Below are 21,636 nucleotides of genomic sequence, written 5' to 3' on the forward strand. Positions count from 1 at the left end.
CAGATATCCATAGCCCACCTCCAGTGATGCTGCACTTGATGTCCCTTCACTAGTCACAGCCAACAACTCTCACTTAACCTTCACTCAAGTCCCAGCCCCAATGGCCCTCTGCACCATGCCCAGTGAGTCTCATAGATGAACACTCAAGCCTCTTAGATAATCCACAAGACTGACTGCAACTCCCCACAGCCAGGCCACAACAAGAGTCACAAGAAAATCCTGGTGAGAGTTTATTAAAGTTGATACGTACCAGCCTCAGTCTCATCTTGCTTGAATTACTCTTTGGCCTCCAATTAATCTCAGGTCCACTCATCTTTTAAAGGCTTTGGCCACTGCTAAACGATTATCTCTCCCCCACACTCTACAGGACAACTTCTGTCCCTAAGCTGTGTTGTGACACCCCCTTCTCACAAACAGTGGCCCCAGAAAAAAGCCATTCCTCAGACTCACACTGTCCCTTCTGAACTACTACTACCATTAACAACCTGACCATGATTCCCTGTATTAAAGTGATATACTGTCCTAGATGATGTGTCTCATTTTGTTGAGCATAGACCCATGCACTGGTGTGAGGTCACATGCCTGGTTTGTGGGCTGGATCTATAGTAGAGATTGTGCAGGTGGCAACCAATTCCTATTTTTCTCATCCCTGTTGCTCTGTCTCTCTCTCCTCCCCCCACCCCATCCTTTCTACATCTGAAATCAATAAAAATATAGATGTACTTTAAAAAACATACCTGCAGGTTCCTGATTTGGCTCCCTCTTTACTCCAAGCCTTTGCACATTCTGGAACCTGTGTGTGGAGTACCACACACTCACTACACTGGTTGCCAAAAATAAGGTCCACTCCATGAAGCCCTCCTCCTGGCCTTTGGAGTCTGGGCTCAGTGTCTGTTCAAAGTCCCCAGGTCCCTGGGATACAAGAGCGGGTGACAGTCCCAGGACTCTACTATCTCAGAGGCCACAAGAGGGTGAGGCCCTGAAATAAGCTCCACAAACCCATACACCTGATCGATTCTGCATTTGCAGGAGTTTGTGGAAAGATAATGGTCTGTTGGGAGCCTGGCAACCACCAGGCTCTATGGGCTCAGGCTGCCCAGGTCCCTTGCCCAGCCGGGAGGCCAGGTGCCCTCCAGATGCCTGTTATCTCGGGGCTCAGTCCTCAGTGCTCACTCTTGAACATTATCTTATCATTTACAGGACTTCCCCTTCCTGTCCACAACCGCTGTTCTCTGTCTTCTAGTCTGTTCTTCCTCTGAGCAATGTCAGGAAAAGTTAGAAAATGTTCCTCTTTTTTTTTTCACAACCATCTATGGTCCAAGCGTTCTGAGAAAGAACGAAAACTCCTCACGCAAAACCATACCTCATCTCTTTGTTGCCTTTAGATCCCAAACAGGCCCGGGTTTCCGAATCCTCCCAGCTCCGTGTCACCATCACGTCCTCACAAGGCGGCACTGCAGCCTTCCACCCTCTTCCCCATCACCCACGTGTCACCCACCAGGGACTCACCATTCTGGACGCTGGGACCTGGGCGGCAGGACCTGAGCGGCGCCGGCCCCCAGGCTGGAGGGTTCAGGGGGGTCAGGCTGCGGGAACGCTGTGAGCAGAGAGGATCCGGGAGGCACGGGGACCCCGATCTCGGTCTGTTGGGGCTCCAGGGGCCTCAGACACACCCTGCACCGCAGGCAGCGGCCTCCCAGGCCTCCTCCTACTCAGTCCAGTGCCCTGAAGCCTGTGACTCTGTGAACAACAGACCTAAAACTTTAAAATGGCCACCGCGAGGAGGAAGGCGGAAGTCCCGCCCTAACCGGTTGCGCAGACACCAAAGTCCCTTTAGCTCCGCCCACACTGGTGCAGTGCCTTCTGGGTAATGTAGTTTTCTCAGCAGCCGAGCGGGGCTAGAAACCCAGCCATGGAGTTAGGTGAATAAAAGTGTTGTGGCAGAGAGAGTGATGGCTGGGGAGGGACAAGATGCGTCCACAGGCTTGGCTAACTGCAAAAGACGGACAGATCTCCTAGGGCAGTGGTTCCCAACCTTCCTAATGCCGCGACCCTTTAATACAGTTCCTCACGTTGTGGTGACCCCCAACCATAAAATTATTTTCGTTGCTACTTCCTAACTGTCATTTTGCTTCTGTTAATGAATCGTAATGTAAATATCTGTGTTTTCCGATGGTCTTAGGCTCTACAGGGTCGCCGAGGACCATTGGAAAACATGACCAAGCCCAGACATAACCAGCCTAGAACAGCTCTGCCTCAGGTTCCCCTAAGGTATGTGAGGTCTTGACTTCATGCAGAAAAGATTTCACACCATGAGTTCAGAAGATTTTGAGGGTACATTTATTAAAGCTGGGGATGATGAAAGGAAGGAGATTTCTTAGCTGCTGAACTACCTGCCTATTGTTTAAATCATTAATTCATTTTAAAAATTGGCAACATTTGCCCTAGCCGGCTTGGCTCAGTGGCTAGAGCGTCAGCCTGCGGACCGAAGGGACCCAGGTCGATTCCAGCCGAGGGCACATGCCTGGGTTGAGGGCTTGATCCCCAGTGGGGGGGGGGGGTGCAGGAGGCAGCCCATCAAATGATTCTCTCTCATCATTGATGTTTCTATCTCTTCTTCTCCCTTCCTCTCTGAAATCAATAAAGAAATATATATATTTTTAAAAATTGGCAAAATTTTCTGACCAGACTTTTCAACCAAAGAGATAAAGGCGGTGTAAATCAATGCATAAAGAAATGCTCACCATAAAACTGTCTTAAGGGAATGGGTTTAAAACAAAACAAGTTAACACTATACTGATTTTCTGGTCGGCAATTTAAAAATATCAAATATTGCATGAGCTCACAGGGATAAATAAAAACTAGAATTTTCATCATTGTGGGTGTCTGGAAAGGCAAAGAGAATAACCATTTTAGTTCAAAGTTCTGCATGTCTTAAAAAGTAAAACCCTCACCTACACTACAACAGTTAGATAAGTAAAACATACATTTACATAAAGAACTGAACCCAATATTCCCTGAAAATTTATTTATAATACCCCAAACCTGGAAATAACAAAAACCATAGTCAGATCAATAGACAAAGTGGTTATTGACAGAACACAGTACTACTCAGCAATAAAAAATAATAAACTTTTCACATAAGAATTAGAGTTCAATCACAAAATAACTGTGTAGCATGAAAGAGTTCAATATTTGTTAAGGTTTACACAAATTATAGTGTTTATAATAATATGGAAAATATGAACTAATCTTTTCACGAAAGGAAAATGAGTGACTGTATTTAGAGCCGGGAAGGCAGTAAGAAAGATTACAAAAGGGCAGGAGGTAAATTTAGGGTGTACTAAAGAAGGTTTAGAGTTGTTGGTATGAAAATTAATACAATAGTTAGTAAATAATAACACCAAGAATAATCTCTTCCCTGGCCATTGCACTTAAGTTGGTTGGGCAGCATCCCTTGCCCTGAAAGCTCACTGGTTCCAGTCCAGGTCAGGGCACACGCTTACCTGGATGCTTTAATCTCTTAAAGGAAACATTAAGAATTAAGACGCTGCCCTGCTCAGGGGTCTCAGTGTGTTGGAGCATCCTCCCGTAAAGCGTACCCCCAAAAACTGATGGCTTGTTTGATTCATGCTAAGGGAACTTAACTAACGAGTTTGCAAATTAAATTCTTGTTCACAAAGACAAGGAGGAGGCAATTGATCCATGTTTCCTTTTTTATCGATGCTTCTTCTTTTTTCTTTTCTTTCTCTGTCTCTCTCCCTTTCTCTCTCTCTCTCTCTCTCTCTCTCTCTCTCTCTCTCTCTCTCTCTCTCTCATTAATAAACAATTCCCTGGGACAGAATTTTTAAAAATAAGCTGTATATGTTTCAAGTACAAATGGTTAAATCTAAACCTCTATCTCTAGAACAGTTGTCAGAATCATCTGAACTCAGTGGAAGTCTGTCTCCTTTCATGTAAGAGGCTGAAAGAATAAATATCATGGATTTCTGAAAACAAAAGCAAACAAAAAACACACACACTATTAGTGTCAAAGTCATGACCTCCACCTTGTTTTTATTTAAGCCCATAAATCTGATGGTTTCTTTATGTTTTTAACTTCGGTTAGTCTTTGAGTGATAAAAATTAACTTCCCCACGGGAGAAGCTGTTACTGAGGGATTCCAACATAACTTTATTTATTTATTTAAAATATATTTTATTGCTTTTTTACAGAGAGGAAGGGAGAGGGATAGAGAGTTAGAAACATCAATGAGAGAGAAACATAAATAAGCTTCCTCCTGCATACCCCCTACTGGGGTTGTGCCCGCAACCAAGGTACATGCACTTGACCAGAATCGAACCTGGGACCTTTCAGTCCGCAGGCCGACGCTCTATCCACTGAGTCAAACCGGTTAGGGTTCCAACCTAACTTTAGACTCTGGACTGAGCAGAGCCCATGGTGAACTAGAAACTGTGCTTTCCCCAGTGAGACCCCTGTTTTTGTTTTTTTGTTTGTTTGTTTGTTTGTTTTTAAATATTGATTTTTTTACAGAGAGGAAGGGAGAGGGATGGAGAGTTAGAAACATTGATGAGAGAGAAACATCGATCAGCTGCCTCCTGCACCCCCCGCACTGGGGATGTGCCCGCAACCAAGGTACATGCCCTTGACCGGAATCGAACCTGGGACCCTTCAGTCCGCAGGCCGACACTCTATCCACTGAGCCAAACCGGTCAGGGCGAGACCCATGTTTTAATGCCTATAAATACAGCCAGTGACACAGGAGGCACCAGTCAGCCAACTTGCCGTCTTTCTTGAAGCAGAGAATCCTCCGGGGATCACATGGAGGCTGGTGCTAAGATTGGAAAGATGACTTCCTGAGACAGATGTATTGTAAGTGTCTAAGGCTCCTCAGGATCTCACATAGTATTCCATCTATTGCATATCCTGCCCCATTACTGTGTCCTCCAGCCAGTTTTGTGAAATTCTGTGGAAGCTGACCGTCATCACTGTCTCCTTGTATATTTCTGTGTTTGTCATTTTCCTCTGGAGAGCTATCCTTGTGGTGAGTAAACTAAAGCACCTTCCAGATGCACTTTTACTCCTAAATAAGCAAACGTGTTTAAGCTCATGGATTCTTCATGTGCATTCAGGGCTGTAAATTTCCCGCTGGCAATGATTTTTCTGAAGGGGCTGCCCATCAGCCCTTCTGAAGGCAGGAAATTGTCAACTACTGCTAACCTAGACTTCACTTAATGTATTATTAAATGCTTAGACTTAAAGAACACTGGTGGAGGATGTTAACAATAGTACATATGGTAAAAATTGAGAAAAAGTATATTGTTTTTAGAATTCAAAAGCAAGTGTTCCATATGGCAAAGAAGTCACTGGAGTCATTGAGGAATGAGTGAAATTCAAACATATGTGTTAGAGGCTGCACTATCCTCCTATTGGTTAGGATAATGAATTAACTTTACAGTAGACAAAAATCCTGAGCAGATATTTTAACAAAGAAGATAAAGACAATGTAAAGAAATGCATAAGAAATGATCACCATCAAACATTTTTACAGAAATGGAATGAAAACAAAAGCAAGTTAACAATACTCGACGATAGGACTAGTATTTAAAAAGATTAACCTTCACATGTGCTGGCAGGGTTGTAGAAAAATGGAATTTGCATTACTGTGGGTGGGTCGGGAGGCACAGTGATTGACCATTTTAGATCACAGTTCCCCAGATGTTAAAATATAACACATTCACTGACACTGCAACAGTTTGGTAAGTAACACATACACCTGTAGAAAGAACTCAACACAATATTCCCAACTGTTTTATTTATAAAACCCCAAACATAGAATTCACTGAAACCATAGGCAGCTCAATAGTTAAAGTGGTTACCCATAGAATACAATATTTCCTGGAAATAAATATTTACATAAACATTAGTGTTGAATCTCAAAATATCTGTGTAGCATGAAGGAAGCCAGTGTTTCTTAAAGAGAATACACCTTTTAGTACCCACAAAATTATGAAAAATGTGAACTACTCTATTGTACAGGAAGGTCAATCAATGCTTGCATGGAGGGCTGGAGGCAGAAAGATTACAAAAGGACTGGAGGTAAATACAGAGTGTGGCAAAGTAGGTTTAACGTTGTTGCTACTGAAAATAATACAATAATTAATAAAGAAGAACACAAAATATAAACTCTCCATGGCCACTGTGCCTCATTTTCTTGGGCGTGATCACATTAACGGAAAACCACTAGTTTGATTCCAGGTCAGGGCACAGGCCCAGGTTGTGGGCTGGATGCCCAGAATTGGGCATGCAGGAGGCAGCTGATCAATGATTCTCTCTCATTGATATCTCTCCCTTTCTCTCTCTCTGAAATCATAAAAGTATATCATAAAAAAAAAAACTATTGCGATCAAATTCAATAGGAATGCTGACTACATACCAAAGACATCCTGGGACAGATTGCAGGGTGATCCTTCCGCTACCTTTGACTTCTTGCCTGTTGAGCAACTACATTGTGTGAACACCCTAGAGCGGCCAGGGAATACACAACACCATTTGGTTATTCTGCCAATGACGTCAGCTACACGGAACAGTTTTGGAGGTCCTGTAATGTCTGCACATAAAGGCCACACAAGCCACAGGCCCAGAACATCTGTGGCCTTATGTTCAGAAGAGGCACTTATCATCGAATTTCCTGCAGGCTTCCCCACTCACTCTTGAAACAGTGTTTCTGTCCTCATTGTGGTTCCACCTCAGAGACTTACAACAAATGACACCAGCCTATGAAATGTCATACTTCCTGGCACATGTCTCCTTTGCAGTACATGGAGAGCAGGTTCCCTAAACATTGCTGAGGCTTATGTAGTACATACTGTGAACAGGGAACATGATTCATATTGGTCACAGAAGCAGAGCAAAGGTCTCATCTTAAGACAGACCTTTGCCCTCACCAATAATCGAGGCAGTAGGCTGAAAATTAAATGCACAAAGTCACGTAGCCTTTCCTTTAAGGCCACGGGCCGCAATAAGTAATAAGCCAACATTGGACAGAAAGTGATTTCCGAAAAAAAAAAAAAAAGAAAGTGATTGCCGGACATTATGTTGTCCCTTTCAAACCACATACACTTTTGGATAAACATAATATCTATTCATCTCTACATGCTGAAAGATCACATTTGTGTTTGCAAATCACCTGTGGCAATGAATAAAATCAAAATTAAAGGTACAAATGTAAAAATACCTTTAAAAAGATTCCAAACTGGAGCACAGGAGAACAAGGGGTTTGCAGGTTGGCGAATAAGAATCCCCCCAAATTTATCAAAGCATAATGTGAGTACCACTATGTCCCTGAAAGAGGTGGCACTTCTTAGCTGAGAAGGGGTGCTCGGGATGAATCCTGGGTTAGGTCCATTTTCTCGTCACAGAGAAATGAATGAAGATACTGCCAAGAGCGAGGAGGAACCATAATTACTTCCAGCAGAAGTGAGAACACAGAATACATTCCCCTGGGAATCCAGGGATGGTTACCGATGCTCACTCCTCAGGTGAGTCAGGTGTTAGAGGTGAAATCTCTTCAGCGACAAAGAGACAGTGACCTCATTTGGGTGGTAGGTCTGGGCATGTTAGCAAGTACAATGCAGCTCCTTCAAGTCTCACGTGTACCTCAATTTTATGAGGAATCTAGCAGAGTGTATGTTCCCATAACAGGGGTTTATATTCATGGAAAGGGTCTCATAGACCCCCTTAAGTGTTCTTATAATTAGTGAGAAAAATAAACCGTTCCCTGCACATTTATGGCTTTTCTCCAGTGTGAACTCTGCAGTGTTTAGTGAGGGCAGCCCTTTCCCTGAAATGCTTCCCACATTCACTACACTCATATGGCGTTTCTCCAGTGTGAACTCTGTGGTGTCTAGTGAAGTTAGACCTTTGTCTGAAATGTTTACCATATTCACTACACTCATATGGCTTTTCTCCAGTGTGAACTCTGTGGTGTACAGTGAGGTCAGACCTTTGAATGAAGGACTTCCCACATTCACTGCACTTATACTGCTTTTCTCTAATGTGAACTCTGTTGTGTGTGTGTTTTTTTTAATATATTTTATTGATTGTTTACAGAGAGGAAGAGAGAGGGATAGACTGTTAGAAACATCGATGAGAGAGAAACATCAATCACCTGCCTCTTGCACACCCCCTACTGGGGATGTGCCCGCAACCAAGGTACATGCCCTTGACCGGAATCGAACCTGGGACCCTTGAGTCCGCAGGCCGACGCTCTATCCACTGAGCCAAACCGGTTTCGGCAACTCTGTTGTGTTTAATGAGAGCACGGCTTTCTCTGAAGACCTTCCCACAATCAGTACACTCACAGGGCTTTTCTACAGTGTGAACTCTCCCATGTTGTAGGTGGTTAAAGTTTTGTCTGAAGACTTTCCCACATTTATTAGACTCATTAATCATATCTCCAGAGCAGAGACCTTTCTGATAAGCAACTTTCTGTTTCTGGCTGGCAGCTGTTTCACATGCAACCCACTGGTGATGTCTTTTTCCACGGAGACATTCCTGTGAACTCTCATTGTTACTGTGTGGCTCCTCAGTGTTAAGAGTGGCCTGATGCTGGAGAAGCCCTGTGGTGGCTGGGGAGTCCACCCCAACCTCACTACTAGCTTCAGGCACCCCAGAGAAGTAGAACCAGCACATGAAGCACTCTCCATATCTTCTTTCCAGGGCTTCTCTCCACAGGCATCCTTCTGCTGCTGGTGAGGGTTTGCACTGAAACACAAGTCTCTCACACATGCATCACCTAAGAACACATTCTTCTCAAAGTATGCCACTTGTAACTCAGTCAGGTGCAAAATATCTTTTAACACCGAGAAGCACGGCTTACACAGATGGGTCCTCTGGGTGGCTGCAGCTGTCTTGGAAGCCCTGACCTGAGAGTCTCCTACAGATACACTGTGCTCAGAATAGGCCTCCCCATAATCCATTTTATGCCAAGGACCTGAAAACAGAGGAATGATGTGGAAATGAATGCTGACTGTGGTGACAGAGGGAAGTCCCATTATAAAACTGTGTTGCACATAATACATTGGTCTCATGCAATTGGCTGAAAATAAAAGACCTGACAGATGAACTAATAAGATGCAACTGTGAAGTTCTTGACCACTGAAGATCACAAAACAAGAAAGACTTCAACAGAAATAGAGCCAAAACCTGCCAAGCACCTCACGGAAGAGAAGCGGACTGTCCAGCTCATTCTGCTGCTAACAGCATTCGGTATATTCTCTGCTGGTGACATGGGCAAGCTGTGCAGAAGGTTGGTTACAAGTAAAATTCAATAAACAAGTAGCAGGTGTTTCAGGGGTATTTGAGCATGTATGTGCTCCTTATAGCACTTGCATAGGTCCATGTAGTAGTATACTGCAGAAAGAGATATGCAGAGGAATAGGTGATGTAAAAAGGACACAAAGGCGAAGGTAGACAATGCTAGGAAGTCACCAATGAAATAACAAGTCAGCAAAGTGTCAAGTGTGGAAAAGAAAGGTACAAATGAGGTGTGGCCATTGGAACCTGCACCAAACACTCTTGTACAGGAGCAGGTTCTCGGTATAATCTGAACACCATCCTTACGTCACACTTCCCCTCAGTTGCTACTCAGCCGGGCTAAGCATACTCTAGGACCATCCTGTACGTTCACCCTGGAGAAACCCAGGGTTCTCCCTGCACCTTCTGTTCTAGAAGTATGTACAAACTAAATATTCTGAGTATCAATGAAAAGACAACAGAGGTGAGCAGCTATCACTTGCCCATAGCATTCAGCCTGCAATGGTATCCAGGGAAGGTATACTTCAAACAATGATTGGAGGGTCTTACAAGAACAGCCCCTGGTTCATGTATTTAAAGAAGATAACTGACACAGGGTCTTTATCGAAAGGAAAGGTGCAGAATTGGAAGCCATGGATGTGGATAGAGTCACCCTCCCTGGAGTGGAAGAGCAGGAGGGACCCATTAAGCAGTCTGTAAGACTGCTGACACCCAGACACTTCCTGCAGTTTCTGAGGCAACTGGTGTCAGGGAAGTTCATGAAGTCTATTGCTCAGGGCTCTCTGCACAGCTCAGCACTGGCAGCCACAGCCCATTTGACAAGACAGTGGGGAAAATTACCTGAGCCCATGGTCTGTCTTTGAGAGAGAGAGTGCTATGTCTGGGGAAAAAATAAAGAGTGGGCATCACCTCAGGACACTAGGAGAGATGTGAGGGTCTTACCTACGAATGATACAAGTGCAAACACTTCCAGCGTCACATCACAGTACAGACGTCTCTGAGCCTCATCAAGGATATCCCACTCCTCCTGAGAGAAGGCAATGGCCACGTCCTCAAAGTTCATATCCTGTCATAATGGGCACAGGACATCCCATGATAAGATTCTCTGTTGAGATTCCAAGTCTGCCATACTACCCACCCTGCACATGCATATGCTCCCCTACTCCCCACATCAGAGAAGAAAGCAGCCCTTGGTCCCATTAAAGTCAATGTTTCCTTATATTCTTACTGATGCTGTGTCTTCCCACAACAATAAAGGCAGATGAACAGATACAAGTTACCTGTGCTCTCATCCTCAAATAGGAGTCACAGTGCCCACTTTAAATAATAGTTGGTGTCAGGAACATAGGGTAGGAGGAGATGTTGCACATAATGGGAATGTGATGGATTTGACTCTGGTCTTGTCACGCAATACCCATGTTGTCCTCCAAATTGTCCCTCCAAGACACCAAACGACATAGCAATGCCCATTGCACTTCTGACTCCAATCCCAGTTTGCTGAGGCCATCACTCTGCATTACCCGCTGTCCATAGTTCTGTGATCCACACTTGTCTCACACAGCTTCATTCCCAGAGGCACAACTTCACTGGTAACACAAATAAGCCATGATGAGGACAGGGTGTTTTCTAATCAGCTTCTTTCTGAAAATTGTAGTTCACCACCTCTGTAATACAGTTCTCTCTCACCCTTCTCTCTTCTCCTTTTCCCATGTCGGTGGGGATTTTCAAGTGCAGGTGACCCTGATGTATGCTGTCTCATTCCTAGTGTTCACTGGGTCAGCCCTCAACAAGAAATGGCAGGTGGGCACATATATGGCCTCTAAGCTCTACACTTGTCATGTAGCATCACAGCAAACCATCCTGTTAGAAATTATCCTAAAATTCCCCATATCATATCATAAAGACACCATTAGAAATGGACTCCCCTTTCATTCATTTGTACGTCATTGTTAGTGTCCAGCAGCTTTGCTTTTAGTCCCAGGGACCACACTGATGTCATCATCCCCTGTGTGTGACTGTGCAGCTCAGCCCGGGTTCCCCACCTGCCACACTGACATAGAGGGCACCTCCCATCCTGTTCTCTGGGTCACTGCATGCTCTGCCCTCAAGAGAACCTTGGCTGCTTGTCCTCACAGGTCCCTAGGCTGTGCTGGTGCTCAGATGTGTGCTAATTCAACTGGAGACCTTCCGGATGTCCTTCTGGACAAAGCTGGGGGTTTGGCTGGCCTGCAAACAACACACAAATCGCCCTCAGCCCCTGGCCCTGGGCGACTACACGCCCCCAGCAGGTACCCTCAACCCAATGGGTGCGTGACCAGCCTGCAAATGGTCCTCAGCCCCTAGCCTGGTCCGGCCATGACCCCCATCAGAGACCCTTATCCCGATGGGGGCGTGGCTGGCCTGCATACTGCCCCAGTTCCTCACCCAGTCTGGCACCACCCCAAGTGGGTACCCCCACCCCAATGGGGACATGGCCGGCTTACAAACCACCCCAGGCCCCTCTCCCAGGCCGCCCCCGCACCCCAAGTGAACCCCTACCCTGAACCAGGACCTTCTGCAGGGCAGATCAGCCGGCCCTCATCCATGCACCAAGCCCCTATCTATACTAATAAAAAGGTAGTATGCTAGTTAGACCAGGAGACATTCCGGACATCCTTCCAGACAAAGCCATGGTGGCGGGGCTAAGGCAGAGGCAGAAGGGGTGATCAGGCCAGGAGGGGAGGGCATTTGCAGGTGATCAGGCACGCAGGGGGGGCCAGTTGGCTGACAGCGGGGGGCAGTTGGGGGCAAGCAGGCTGGCAGGGGGACAGTTGGGGGCAATCAGGTCAGCAGGGGGACAGTTGGGGGCAAGCAGGCCAGCAGGGGGGGGAAGTTGGGGGTGAGCAGGCAGGCGGGAGGCGGGGGCAGTTGGGGGTGAACAGGCCGGCAGGGAGGGCCAGTTGAGGGCGAGAAGGTCAGCGGGGCTGAATTGTTAGGAGCGAGCAGGTCAGCAAGCAGAGTGGTTAGGGGCGATCAGGCAGGCAGGCAGGTGAGCGGTTAGGAGCCAGCGGTCCTGGATTGCGAGAGGGATATCCTACTGCCAGTTTAGTCCTGATCCCACAGGGGATCCCAGATTGGAGAGGGTGCAGGCCAGGCTGAGAGACATCCCCCACCCCCATGCAGAAAATTCATGGGCCACTAGTATATATACACTGAGTGGCCAGGTAATTATGATTTCTGAATGAATAATAATCTGGCCACTCAGTATATATCCTATATAATAATCCTATATAATAAAAGGTTAATATGCAAATTGTCACCTTGACCAGGAGTTCAACCAGCAGGCATGCTGGCCAACTGCCCATGTCCCCTCCCCCTGGTCAGGCTGGCCGGACCAGCCCTATGATTGAATTCATGCATCAGGGGTCTTATATATATACACACTGAGTGGCCAGATTATTATGCATTCAGAGATCATAATAATCTGTCCACTGTGTGTGTGTGTGTCTATATATATATGTATATATATAGAGAGAGAGCAGTGATGGGCAACCTTTTGAGCTTGGTGTGTCAAACTTCGCCAAAAAACTGAACATAACTCGGGTAGTGTGACACATTGAGGAAAAAACTAACTCCAAGACTCTAGTCGCAAATGTTTCATCCTCAGAAGCAGCAAATGTTTCATCTTCGGCATGTGGCCGCGTGTCATCAGAAATGGCTATGTGTGTCAGTGCTGACACGCGTGTCATAGGTTCGCCATCACTGATATACATATAAATATAAATATAAATATAAATATAAATATAAATATAAATATAAATATAAATATAAATATATATATATATACATATATATATATATATATATATAGAGAGAGAGAGAGAGAGAGAGAGAGAGAGAGATCTATTTTTTGTTCCATTAATTTTATACATTCTAATAATTGATATATATATATATTAGGACTTCGGGTTATGTCGGAGATCTGTTCCTATGGTGCGACATAATGCCATTTTCGCTGTAAGTCAAAACCCACCTACATAAGCACCTACGTCACTCACATGGCACACATACACAGCAGAAATGAAGTGAAACAGTAAAAAAAACTTAAAAGAAAAATAACAACTCCTGACCTTTACTTGTGGTAAATAAATAATAAAAAGCACAAAGCTCATACGTACATATAAGGGTAAATACTGGATAATCCTTACCTTTACTACTATTGTTGGCTTGCACACTGGACGTAGCAAAGTGGGGAAAGACAGGCTTACACTAGGCTGCTGAGAGGAGGAGATTTGAGAGGCAGAACCTGCAGAAGATGCATGTGAAACTGGATCACGTGAGTCCGGAGAGGCAGAACCTGCAGAAGGTGCTGGAGATCTTGGGTCAGGTGAGTCTGGAGAAGCATATGAGGTAGAGGGTATGGGATCTGTTGCAGGCCTCTCCACCTTCGTAAAATAACGTTCGAGGCTAGTCTGGAAGGATGCCTTTTAACACCGAGAAGCACGGCTTACACAGATGGGTGTTCTGAGTGGCTGCAGCTGTCTTGGAAGCCCTGACCTGAGAATCTCCTACAGATACACTGTGTTCAGAGTAGGCCTACACATCATCCTTTTTATGCCAAGGACCTGAAAACAGAGGAATGATTTGCAAACACAAATGTGAACTTTCAGCATGTAGAGATGAATACATACTGTGTTTATCCAAAAGTGTATGTGGTTTGAAAGGGACAACATAATGTCCGGAAATCACTTTCTGTCCAATGTTGGCTTATTACTTATTGTGGCCCGTGGTCTTAAAGGAAAGGCCACGTGACTTTGTGCATTTAATTTTCAGCGTAGTGCCTCGATTATTGGTGAGGGCAAAGGTCAGTCTGAAGAGGAGACCTTTGCTCTGCTTCTGTGACCAATATGAATCATGTTCTCTGTTCACAGTATGTACCACATAAGCCTCAGCAATGGTTAGGGAACCTGCTCTCCATGTACTGCAAAGGAGACATGTGCCAGGAAGTATGACATTTCATAGGCTGGTGTCATTTGTTGTAAGTCTCTGAGGTGGAACCACAATTAGGGCAGAAACACTGTTTCAATAGTGAGTGGGGAAGCCTGCAGGAATTTAGATAATAAATGCTTTTCTGAACATAAGGCCACAGATGTTCTGGGCCTGTGGCTTGTGTTGCCTTTATGTACAGACATTCTCAGGACCTCCAAAACTGTTCCCTGTAGCTGACGTCATTGGCAGAATTATCTAATGGTGTTGTGTATTCCCTGGCCCCTCTAGGGTGTTCACATAATGTAGTTGATCAACAGGCAAGAAGTCAAAGGTAGAGGAAGGATAACCCTGCAATCTGTCCCAGGATGTCTTTTGTATGTAGTCAGCATTCCTATTGAATTTGATGGCAATAGTTTTTTTTTTATGCTATAATTTTATGATTTCAGAGAGAGAGAGAGAGAGAGAGAGAGAGAGAGAGAGAGAGAGAGAGAGATCAATGAGAGAGAATTATTGATCAGCTGCCTCCTGCATGCCCAACTCTGGGGATCCAGCCCACAACCTGGGCATGTGCCCTGACCTGGAATCAAACCAGTGGCTTTCTCTTAATGTGATCACACCCAAGAAAATGAGGCTCAGTGGCCATAAAGAGTTTACATTTTGTGTTCTTCTCTATTAATTATTGTATTATTTTCAGTAGCAACAACATTAAACCCACTTTGCCACACCCTGTATTTACCTCCAGTCCTTTTGTAACCTTTCTGCCTCCCAGCCCTCCATGCAGGCATTGATTTGCCTTCCTGTACAATAGAGTAGTTCATATTTTTCATAATTTTATTGGTACTAAAAGGTGTATTCTCTTTAAGAAACACTGGCTTCCTTCGTGCTACACAGATATTTTGAGATTCAACACTAATGTTTATGTAAATATTTATTTCCAGGAAATATTGTATTCTATGGGTAACCACTTTAACTATTGAGCTGCCTATCGTTTCAGTGATTTCTTTGTTTGGGGTTTTATAAATAAAACAGTTGGGAATATTGTGTTGAGTTCTTTCTACAGGTGTATGTGTTACTTACCAAACTGTTCCAGTGTCAGTGTATGTGTTATATTTTAACATATGGGGAACTGTGCTCTAAAATAGTCAATCACTTTGCCTCCCGACCCACCCACAGTAATGCAAATTCCATTTTTCGGCAACCCTGCCAGCATATGTGAAGGTTAATTTTTTTTAAATACTAGCCCTATCAGCGAGTATTGTTAACTTGCTTTTGTTTTCATTCCATTTCTGTAAAAATGTTTGATGGTGATCATTTCTCATGCATTTCTTTACATTGTCTTTATCTCCTTTGTTAAAATGTCTGCTCAGGATTTTTGTCTACTGAAAAGTTAATTCATTATCCTAACCAATAGGAGGATAGTGCAGCATCTAAGACATATGTTTGAATTTCACTCATTCCTCAATGACTCTAGTGACTTCTTTGCCTTATGGAATTCTTGCTTTTGAATTCTAAAAATAATATACTTTTTCTCAATTTTTACCCTATGTACCATTTATGGCACACTTGTACCATACACTTAAAAGTTTAATCTGCATTTTTAACATCCTCCACCAGTGTTCTTTAAGTCTAAGCATTTAAAAATACATTAAGTGAAGTCTAGGTTAGCAGTAGTTGACAAGTTCACCACAATCAAACTGTCAAAATGATGGCATTGAACATGGCCATAAGATATTTCAGTAGTACATCATTATATTTTACTAGTGATCAGGTACATGGATGCCTGCACATTGAAATTAAATTAATCCTAAAGTGTGTGGTGGGGCGGGACTTGGTGAGATTGGCCCCACACTCCCTAGTGCCAACCTTTCACTAGGGAGTGTGACAGTCGCTCCTTGGCGGCAGTGCCGAGGCTTGAAGGGCATCTGTGTAATGGGTGGGGTCCCTCTGCCACTGGTTTGATTCCAGGGCAGGGCTCATGCCTTCCTGAATCCCCTGGAGTGGTCGTGCAGGAGGTAGATGATTGCTGTTTCTCTCCTTCTCTCTTTCAAAATGAGGGCCTGGCCTGTAGTGATTGGGCTGAAACAGGCTCTCCGACATCCCCCGAGGTGTCCTGGATTTCGAGAGGGCAGTACTTGGGTGACACAACCCAGGATCAGGCTCCCTCCTCTCTGGTACTGGGGTGCGTTACCTGTGAATCACTGCTGTCAAGTAACCATAACTCACTGGGCAGCTCATGTGTTGAACATCTACCCCCTGGTGGTCATTTCAGGTCATAGCTACCTGTGAGAACGATGGGCGGTTGCTTAGCCTTTCATATAAATAGATTTTTAGCATACTGATACAGTAACAATTAATGTGCTCAAGAACATTCATAATTAAACAGCTGAATAATTAGAAACATGTTTTAAACATTTTTTAAAGTTTGATATATGTGTAATTGATTTAAAACAAGCTTTAATATATATTACATATATATATTACATATATATATATTACATATATATATATATATATATATATATATATATAGAGAGAGAGAGAGAGAGAGAGAGAGAGAGAGAGGCCCAGTGTATTAATTCGTGCATGCATCATCATCTTCTTCTCCTTCCCCGTCTTAATCATCCATGTCAGCAACCAAGTAGTACTGTAAAGGGTTTGGTCAAGCCGAAACCGGTTTGGCTCAGTGGATAGAGCGTCGGTCTGTGGACTGAAAGGTCCCAGGTTCGATTCAGGTCAAGGGCATGTACATTGGTTGCGGGCACATCCCCAGTAGGGGGTGTGCAAGAGGCAGCTGGTCGATGTTTCTCTCTCATCTATGTTTCTAGCTCTCTGTCCCTCTCCTTTCCTCTCTGTAAAAAATCAATTATATATATATATATATATATATATATATATATATATATATATATATATACACACACATACATATATATAAAGGTTTTGGTCAAATGTCATCTTTGATGACTTCTCCTAACTCATCTGCACCTGCATCAGAATGGACAGTAAACCAGGTAAAGAATCGCGCTGGTTCCTCATGCTGTCTCTTCCTGCTGGCTTTATTCTGTCTTTGACTTGAACGTTTAATCAAATCCTTTTTAGATTTCCATTTGATTTCAGTGGACTTTGTCAATGAATCACCACTCTCATTCAGATGAAACTCTTTGGAGAGAACTTTATTTTCAAAGTAAGGATTTTCATCAAAATAATAATCTATTCTGTAACCTATTTTCATATCTTTAAATTCTCTCACTTCAACTCTTGTCAAATAATGCAGCGCCTCTTCATTCTCTTCCCCAAGTAGTGCAGACACTTGTGGATGGTTGACAAAAGTTGGTACCCCCAAAATTAGGGATTTTGGCCATCAATTCTGACCTCTACTGAAAAAATGGTTGGCGGAGTTTGTTATATTTCTGTTCTACTTTCAAAATCTCCTCACTGGCTTGTTCATTAAGTCTGTCTATATCATTTTGTACTTCATCAATATGTCCAATCGCTTCTTGCTGTTCTTTTTTTCCCTTCGGCACTACCAGAGGGGTTGGATTCTTCTCCAGCTTGGGGGCTGGAGCCAGTTGCGGTTTCTTTGTTTGAGGTGGGAGATAGGACTGGCGTTTGGGGCCATGCTGTGAGGCAAGTCCTAGGATCTGATCAATGGGAAATTGCCAGGCTCAAAGGCGTGCTGAGCACTCACTTTTTCAATTTTTCAAATGAATTTAGGATTTAACCAATAGGAGGGCAGTTCAGCATCTAAGACTTCTCTACTCACTTCACCAGTTCCTTAAGGACTCAATTGGTTTCTTTTCCATTTGGAACTGTACAGTATGTTTTGAATACTGGAAGGAAAATTGTTTTTCTCACATTTTATCTTATGCACAATTTAATGCCCAGTTGCATGATACACTTTTAAGTTAGATCTGTGTTTCTAACCTTCTCCACTATTTATTCCTGGTGGTAAATACTCTCATCATGATTAGTTTCAAAATGACATAATGTTGGCACTGAACATGGGCCTGCTAGGATATTTCAGTGGCACATCATTATATTTTATTACAAACATGCTGATGCATTAGGTACAAATATACTCAAGAACATTCATGATAAAATAGTAAAATAATGGGAAGTGGCAAGTTTTAATTATTTTTTAACTTTTGATGTAAGTGTAATTGATTTAAAATATATATTCAAAACTATATTTTTATTGATTTCAGTGAGGAAAGGAGGGGGGGATAGAGAGAGAGAGAAAGATGAATGATGAGAGAGAATCACTGATAGGCTGCCTCCTGCATGCACCACAATATGAATCCAGTCCACCACCTGAGCATGTGTCCTGACCAGGAATTGATCAGTGACCTGCAGGGTCATAGGTTAACACTCAACCACTGAACCACCCTTGCCCGGCTCTGCTAAGATTTTCAGGGATCCCATGCAACCTGCAACCAGGGTAGCAATGAGCAGTGGCAGCTCATCCTGGCCTAACCCCTGAATCTGCGCTCAAGGCCTCCTTTCCTCTGAATGCCCAGTGAGCTCACAGCAGCCTCGCTTTGGCTCATTTATTTCCCACAATGTTTCTAGAGAGTGAAAGGAGCTAGCTGTTTCCTGTTCTATCTCTCTGCTTCTTCCTGTTCTATCATAAGGCCTACGTGTTTTCATTATCCCCAGTTTCAATTAATGTACCCCCAAAATCTTCTGAACTTGGGCAGTGAAATCGTTTCGAACATGAAGTAATGAACTCTAACACTACAGACCAAGGTGAGGCCTACCTGCTCCAGGCTGCTTCCTGTTCCAAAACACAGGTATGCCTGGGATATCTTCTACGAAGCAGACCAAGGCATGATTTTGCTTAGAGGACCTGGGAGAAAACGTGATGGTCTTCACTCAAATGGGTTGTGTTGAATCAAATCAATTTTAACACTCTTCTTTTTTTATTGATTTTTTAGAGAGAGAGGGAGACAGAGAAACATCAATGATGAGAGAGAATCATTGATCAGCTCTCTCCTGCATGCCCCCTACAGGGATGTAGCTCCCCAACCTAGATAAGTGCCCTGACTTGGAATCCAACTAGAGATACCTTGTTTCATGGGTCCATGCCCAACCACTGAGACATGCCATGTGGGCAAATGATCTTCTTTATTGTTGGCTCTATTACAAATAGACCCAATTTCCCCCATCCTCAGCCCCCTTTGCCTCCCTCTACCCTCCCACCACCATTTCTAGGCACTCAGCACAATATTGTCTATGTCCATGGACTATGAATATATGTATATACTTATTTTTTTGCTGCATTTCACTTTACTTTGCACAAAGTGAATACAACCAATTGACTAAGCAGCTCCAGATCTGTTAGTGTTCATTAATCAAGAAGTAAACGATGTCAGAAGGAACATTTTTCATTCCTCCCATACACATATTGTAAACACAACAAACTGCTAACATATGTGACACAGGCTGGTTTCGACACATAGAAAGCCTAAGCAAGAAGGGTGAGTACTGAATATCCACATGGTCGGACCAGGAGCCATGCTCCAGGAGCTAGACTGCACCCAGCCCGTTGTTCATGCTGCCCGCATATACATCTGCCCTGTGAAGTTCACTGTCCCTTGTCAGATTGAAATCCAAGCGGCTCCTTCCATTTTCAGGCTCATCATTTCCAAGGTGGACCATTCACACACAGAAATCCAGGCAGCTCCAATCTGCTCGCTCAGCTGTGTTTTACATGACACCTCCACCAGCCAGGCTCCAGTTCAAATTCTGTACAGGAAGTTCCCATTGTCGTCAAAGAACTCTCGCCCCCTCTGCGCTACCTTGCTGCTGAAGTCCTGCTCACCCAGTTCTCTTGTCTTCAATGCTGCCAGCTCCTTCGCACTTGGCAGTCCATCGCTGTCACAGCCTCTGGTGCCCTCACAACCACTGGTGGAGTACTTCTGCAGCTCTCTGTGCTGACCTTGGGCTGCAGCAACAGGCACAAAGCTTTCCTTCTCCAGGCTCTGGGCTCCTTTATTCCTTCCCTCTGTCTCCTCAGGGTGTTTGTACTCTGAGTATTCGGTTCTGTCACCCTCAAAGCTGTGCTGTGACCATGGCCTTGGGATGAGGCTTCAGCTCCTGACACAGGGCGGCCTGCAGAAAGCAGCTCCCAGGCATCCCCAGGGCCCGGAAGCTGGCGGAGCGAGTGGGCAAGCCCAGCTTTCTGAAGGACCTTTTGATCCTGCTTCAGTTTCTTCTCCAAAGTGGGCACAAACTTGCTTTTTAAAACCCTTCTGATCACATTGGTGCTAACATCCAAGCCTTCAGCCAATCTGGGAACTGACCAGGACTCTGGAAATTCTTCATGTAAATACCGGATCTGCTCCCTGGCTTCATGGTCAGAGTCCTGGGCGGGGCCCCTCGGGCCTCCATTTGCCTCTGAATTTTCTGGAACAGGATGGCTTTTTCTGTCGTCTCGGGGCGCTGGGGGAGAGAACCAAAGGCAGAAGCCATGCGTGGGAGCAACATGGGTGGTTGAAGCGTCTCAGCTGAATCAGGGGGCGCCCAGCCCTCGTCTCTTTGTTCATGAAAAATGAGACAAGAGGGCTGGAGACCCGGACACAGGCTTTATTAGAGGAGAAGACCCCTGCCGGGCTGCCTCCCAAAGGAAGAGAGCACGTGTGCAGAGGTGAAAGCGCCTTTTGAGGGGAGGAAAGGGAAGGGATGGGGCTTAGGGTACTCGGCACATGCTGATTGGTGGTTTCATGTAAGGCACATGATTAGGGACTTAGGATTGGGGGTTAGGGTGTTTGGCAGGTGCTTATTGGTGGTTCAATGTACAGTCCATATAAGGTGCCTGGTTAGGTGCTCAGGAGTGTTTGGGCTGCAGGTGGAGTTTAGGACATTCTCCATCCATCAGTTGGGGAAAGGGAGGATCTATCAGTTCCCTGCCCCGGAAATCTAACACCCACAACAGCAGCCCCAGAGGAAGGCGAGCTTTCTAAACGGGCGATGAAATACGTCCCTGGTGATGTATTTCCGTGGTCCCAAAGGAGCCGAGCACCTGCCCCTGTGCCTCTGATGAGGGAAGAAGCAAGGCCCTGCTTCAGTCTGAGGGCCTAGGAAGGAGCTGGTACTGTTCCCGAAAACTGGAGAACTAAGCTGCAGGCGCTAACCAGTCCGCGATGGGGGACTGGTCAGGCAGCTTCGGGCGCTAACCCATGCCGCCTGCCTGGTCCGTGATCCATGATCGGGGCTTGGAATGTGCCGCCGCCAAGCCCGATTGGGGACTTGGTGAGGCGGATGCGGGCGCTAACCCACGCCGCCCGCCCTGGTCCTTCATCCGTGATCGGGGCTTGCAGTGTGCCGCCACCAAGCCCGATCGGGGACATG

General features: G+C 44.8%; 2 pseudogenes across 2 annotated transcripts in view; both read right to left on the reverse strand.

The window, feature by feature from the left end:
* Positions 1-18,251, reverse strand: part of LOC307095047 (protein SET-like) — a 145,497-nt pseudogene extending 127,246 nt beyond the window's left edge. Inside the window, exons 1-2 of the transcript in view lie at positions 18,243-18,251; positions 17,665-17,906 (exon numbers count right to left, since the gene is read on the reverse strand). The product of the transcript in view is annotated as a protein SET-like (transcript). The remainder of the gene's footprint in view (positions 1-17,664; positions 17,907-18,242) is intronic.
* Positions 18,252-20,024: 1,773 nt separating this feature from the next.
* LOC307095048 (neugrin-like) lies at positions 20,025-20,757 on the reverse strand (annotated as a pseudogene). The gene has a single exon. The product of its transcript is annotated as a neugrin-like (transcript).
* Between the last annotated feature and the right edge of the window lie 879 nt (positions 20,758-21,636).

This window comes from Cnephaeus nilssonii (genome assembly GCF_951640355.1).
Source record: "Cnephaeus nilssonii genome assembly, chromosome: 24".
NCBI lineage: Eukaryota > Metazoa > Chordata > Mammalia > Chiroptera > Vespertilionidae > Cnephaeus > Cnephaeus nilssonii.